The 5974-nt window shown below is 38.1% G+C and overlaps 1 non-coding gene across 1 annotated transcript; it reads right to left on the reverse strand.

The window, feature by feature from the left end:
• Positions 1 to 5685: 5685 nt before the first annotated feature.
• TRNAA-UGC (transfer RNA alanine (anticodon UGC)) lies at positions 5686 to 5760 on the reverse strand. The gene has a single exon. It is a non-coding gene; the product is annotated as a tRNA-Ala (tRNA).
• Positions 5761 to 5974: the final 214 nt, after the last annotated feature.

Here is a 5974-nt window from a genome sequence, read left to right on the forward strand (position 1 = left end):
TTTCATTAGAATAAATTTTCTGTTTAATTTTTCTGTGAATACAGTTGCAAAAATATACGTCACACTCGTTCGTCCAGTACTGGAATACTGCATTCCCATATGGAATCCACAGTACAAAACATGGCAAGAGGAAGTGGAGAGCGTCCAAAGGCAGTTTGTGAAATGGCTGTGCTTCAAGGTGAACATTGAAAATCACAAAAAGAACTATACATCTTTATGCAAGCATTTCCGTCTGGAAACTTTGTTCAATAGAAGAGTCGTCAGTGATGTCATTTTTTTACAGAAACTGATTAATCACGGCTGTGAGTGTTCTGCACTGTTAGAAAGTATAAACTTTAATGTAGGCCGACACAGTGCAAGAAACCGAAAGTTATTCTACACTTGAGAGGTCAACGGTCAACACGCATAGGTGAATGAACTATTAAAAACTGTAGACTTTGATATGTTCACAGACTCACGTAGTGTGCTGAAAAAAAAGATAAGCACAACAATAAGTTCATAAATTGATGTAAATATTGTGTACATAGATGTTCATACTTTCATGTATTCTTTTTTCTCTCTCTCTTCTATCTTGTTATTTATTCACAGTGTATTATGTTCAACATAATTGGGAAATGTATCCTGTGCTGAACAAATAAATAATAATAATATATTTCACTCAGGGCCTCGAAAATATAGTACGCGAACTGTCTCACGGAAATAGCTCACTCAGAGCTTCGCATTTCAAAACTATAATATACTATACATATCTCGTAAGGATTTCAGGGTCGTATTTTGATTTTTTTCCGGTGCCTTCCAAGTTGACACAAATGCTCATAATGTCCTCCAAGAACAACACAGTCTTTCCAAATTCCCTTCTGACAAAACAACAGCGCTTCCACCGGATGCAATAACTTTGATTGGTCTTTCTCCTCGAAAAACATCCTCTGTTGTCTGGGCAGAAGAAGCAGAGTTCCCTGAATTCTTAGAATCAGAAGCGCCCTCTCCACCGTGGCATTATAGCAGTGTTGCCAAAACCGACGCGAGTAAAGGAGCTAAGTGAAGTTATAATTAACTTTCATGGAGCTAGATTTTCGAACGTGTGATAAACTGGCTCATAGGGTAATTTTAGGCACCAAAGGGGAAGGGATTACTTTCAAAGTGTTATGTTCTCAAGAAATCCGTTCATTTGTGTAACCTTTTGAATTGTATTAAAACCAAGCTTGCGTGTGTGACGACGTGTAGTCTTTATTAAATCTATGGTAAACATATGCAGTTTTACAACAATCAATCATGCTTGCCGACGTGGACGTGAACACCATTGTTGCGCGGAGGAAGAAAAAAAGGAATTTGCCTTGCAACGAAACCTTTTATCGACAATTTAAACACTGGTGTACCCTGAAAACTTCACCTGGTTTGCCGCAACAATTCTTATTTATTGTATGTATTTATTATATACTTCTATCTATATACATTAGATGTAATAGAAATAAAACGCCAAAGTAAAAGACTTCAATTTTATTTGTAAATTATATATTTTTCATAAAATCTCCCTTTTAACTAAAACTGGAAATAGATTTCCCTTTACCAAGATAAATTTCCCTTAATGTAGCAACACTGTCTCTGCAAGCGCTGCACAGAAACTGATAGCAACGAGCACTTTTCTCCCGCCAACGCTGTTTCCAGAGGTGGAACTTTGCACTCGCAGGCCCAGTGTTTTTAAGATTTTAAATAGCCACTCGCTTCGGCTCCCTCGCCCTCCCCGCGAGGGAGGAAAGATCGTCATAAGGGTACGATGGAGTACGAACAGTAAGTTTAAGTAATTTATTTAAATTCGGGGTTGAAAGCTTTCTTAATAGTTTGCATATTATAACATGAGCGTTTTCCCATATATTAATGCTAAATGTGTAAGAAATATACAACAAATGTTGGTTTATTGGCGGTAAACGCGATAACATGGACAATACGGCACCGAATTTAATACTTAAAGGGCTAAAGAGCGAGCACAGACAAAATAACCTTTGGCCAGAAGCCTTCGTGCATCTTCCCCTCCATCCGTTCAACTCGAGCCATAAGGAAATATGCTCCACTCTTCCCCTCCTCTCCACGCGCGAGTAAGATTCACGGGACACGAAGTTCTGCAGAGCTCCTTTTGCTTTCGGTCCCACTATATATTTGGAATGAAACATTTCAAAATTTGAGTAGCCAAACGAATGCGCAAAAGAACCAGATCTGACTCCAAAGGAGCTAAATTGGCAACACTGCATAGTAGACCCTATCTTGTCTCGGGATCGCAGAGAAAGGGGAACAGCTTCTTCGTTGGCATGCGCCATCTTCGTCCAACCTTTTGTGACGCTCTTCTGTGTCTACCTTTGCAGCCCCCTTCCTTCCAGCAATTCCGCCCTGGCTGCATTCCAGCCACAGATGCATACAATTGCAGCTTTCTCCTTGTTTTCCAACGCATGAACAATTTTCCGTAAAAAGCGCTCGACCTAAATGTTCGGTACATGGGCAATTAACGGAATGGAACCAGAAATTGCACCGAAACCTTCTCCAAGCTATAGTTCCGTCATTATTCTGCTTGTCTGGCTTCCTACTAACGACTACTGTTTAGTTTTTGGCACAATAGCACCATGGAACAGTGTTTCCAACGGTGAGATTTAATATCTAACGATTCCGATTTTCTTTTTTTTTGTTGCATCCAGTGTTCATCAAGATGTATCCAAAAGCAAACTTGTCATTACCTTTCTCTTCCTCATATTGCTTTATTTCTCTCCTTTTATTCAATGTTTTGCTACGAAATCGATTGTGAATACAGAAATGTATATCTCATTTCCTGTTCATTTTATTGTAAGTTACATTTCTACAGTGTATGGAATGTCACTGAATTACAATGAGAGCTGCTTTGCTCAAAATAATCCAGATTCAGTTAGAGTGACATTTTCAAATAAGGTAACTGTGAGATTCGTTCAATTTACTTTACTGTTGAACATAACAAGAGTGCGCGTCAAATCTCCTGCATATGGCGATAGCCAATAGCAGCGCACTGCAGCGGCGCCATGTCGAAATCTCACGCAGAAAAGTGACAGCGTGGATGAGCGAAACGCTTTGTCACGGACAGCACGGCAACGCCGCCCGTCTGTGATTCGCTGGAGCTGTTCAGCCGTTCAAGGCCATATGCAGGAGATTTGACGCGCACCGTGTTGCGTTTATGAATTGGAAGTATGCTGTTAATTCTAGGCTCTTAAACTCGTATACGGGAATTAAAGTTCTCACATAAAACATTAAAAAAATACATTTGTAACTGTATGTATATCGGGTGCAATTTCCAGTACATCAGGTCAGCATTACTGAGCAACAGCATTATAGTTGCAAAATCATTTTTTAACCATTTCTTTCTTATTATCTCAACAGCATCAATCTCTAAGCCTCTAAGCTCGACCATTTCTGATGTGGGGTCCACCTACGCCCTCTTGTGGCGTGATGACAAAACATTACCGACCTACCACAGGTGACCTTGAAACATCCAATAAGAGGCTATTTCATGTGGAGGGAAGCATTTTTCTCCAAATCGGTAAAGGCTGAAATGGGTGAGGTCTCTATATTCCTTGTGGAAAGGTCTTTTGATGTACTCAGTGTTGCGAACTGTGCAATTAAGTGTCTATATATACTGTGCTAAGTGGGTTATGGATACTTTTTATATTTTAAAATATAACTATAAAGTTTGGAAGCATGGTAGAAACAATATGATTGGTGAGATACGCATAAAATATTCTGCAGGAGCGTCAACGTTTCAGAACATTAGGTAATCTAACTCGTCTGTAGACACATCCAGCAAAATTAGTTGGTAACACTTCGCTGTTTTCCGAGTGTGTGAATTTGAGTTTACGTTTTCGTTTTGTTGTTTTTTTCTGCGCTTATCTATGTGTGTGTGTGTGTGTTGTGCAATATGGAGTGTGAAGTGGACTTGGTTGAAGAACTTGAGATGGAACAATTTTCCACTGGTACGTTTGAAGAGAAGGGAGCCATTATTTCGAAACGAAGGCCAACTCCAGATGTTCCTGACTTGTGGCGGCAGGGAAAATGCTTCAAACGGGATTTCTAACCTTCAAACTACGGAAAGTTCGAGTGGTTGTGTGGTAGCCGAAAGCTTCAAAAACTTTACTGTTGTATTGTGTACTATTTTCTACGGAAAGAACTACTTGTTGCCAAGGTTCATTCATAAAGATTGAAAATATTTGGAAATTTGCACCAAAACATGAACTTTTTCTTAAGCGTCCATGTGTTACATTCAAGACATTTGGCAAAAGACGAATTTAAGTTGAAGTAAAACGAACAGGACATTCAACGACACGATGAGGATGTAATTTTGAAATGCTTGATGGGTACTTTTTTACCTTTACTCGGATAGAAGTAACTGGTACTCTTAGCTATAATACAGTTAAGCATTTACTCTCAACCAAATTTCAGTATTTTGATATCATCAATTACAATTAATGTTTTTTTCCGTCAAATAATAAAACAATTTAATATAATTTCAATTACTTCTATTCCAGAAATCAAATTTGGTTGTATATAAATTGTATTTCTCTTAACAATGTTATTTCAGGTAAATTTATAACTAAAAGAATAGTATTTGAAGTTCAGTTCGTCTAAAGTCTTCTAACAAACATTTCGTAACCTTCACAAAGATAAAATACTATTGTTTAATTCGAGAATTGTTAAGACTTCTAACTCGCATCTATTCACATAAAGTATTTCAGTGAGTTTTTCTACAAAACCAATATTTTTATTTTTCAAAAATAGATTTATTGATATTTTCAGAAAGTTTACACTATTTGGAGCATTTCTGAAAAATCCGGCAGTTGACATCTACCACTGTTCCCGAGATATATATAAAATCAAGAATATCCAATATGGCGGCCATCGGCAAATGCCGATTGGCTACTCGACTGAAAATGTCGTAAGTTGTATAACAATTAATTCTACCAAGTCTTTTGCTTTTATCGAAAAGTCAATGATTTTGGACTTAACAGCGCGCCGGACTGTGATAAAGAGACACATTTTTTGGTGCTGTCCTCCATTCGGAGACACATTTCATGGCGCACCGTTCATTAAAACATATTAAAATTTATACCGTTTTAAAGCTTATAAATTAGGCTACAACTTTTATTCGAAACAATTTTTTGTCATTTAATTTGTTCAAAAGTTACAAGGCACAAACTTTAGCAATTACTAGAAAATATTCACTTCTCAAAGATTATTTTTGAAATTAAGGCACAACCACCAACTTCATCAAACAATTAAGCAGAGTTTTTTTGTAGCCCATTTAATGAGGATTAAGGCTAAAAGAAGATTTTTCACTACTAGTAGTGTTCTAACAACTGACCAAAATTCAGCTTTTGCGAAATTATTCCTGACGTGAAACCTTTATTGACTGGATTAAGTAACGTCGTCATATTGTAATGAAGGGGTTTCGGATTGTATACCCGGTGATGGCACATAGTGATTCGGATCGAACTTTACACTGTAGGTCCAGTTCCGATTAGTCTATCTCTGCATAAAGGGAACTTAAAGCAACTCTCAACTCAAAAGTTGCGACATAGGTATTGGTTTTGGTTTGAGTTACTGTTTTAAGTCCACTTCATGCACAGTAAGGCTAATCGGGACTGGACCTACAGTTTAAAGTGGGATCCGAACCACTTGTGCCTCCACCGGGTATCGAACCCGGGACCCCTTGATTGCAAGGCAATGACGCTACCACTGCGCCATGGGGAAGGCCCGACATAGGTATCGGATAGGTACGTTTACACACACTATTTTTGTTACTCTTCTTATTTTTTATATCGCTTTTCTGTCACTTTGGCAAATCCTCAGTCATTATTAGATGAAATTGATGAAGGGCCAAACACAAAGGACACCCATTTCCAGACTGTGACTCGAAGAAGCTAACTTGGATGGCGAGATTGAAAATCCACAACTTTAAGCTCCATCA

This window comes from Lepisma saccharinum, chromosome 10 (genome assembly GCF_977018435.1).
Source record: "Lepisma saccharinum chromosome 10, izLepSacc3.1, whole genome shotgun sequence".
Classification (NCBI taxonomy): Eukaryota; Metazoa; Arthropoda; class Insecta; order Zygentoma; family Lepismatidae; genus Lepisma; species Lepisma saccharinum.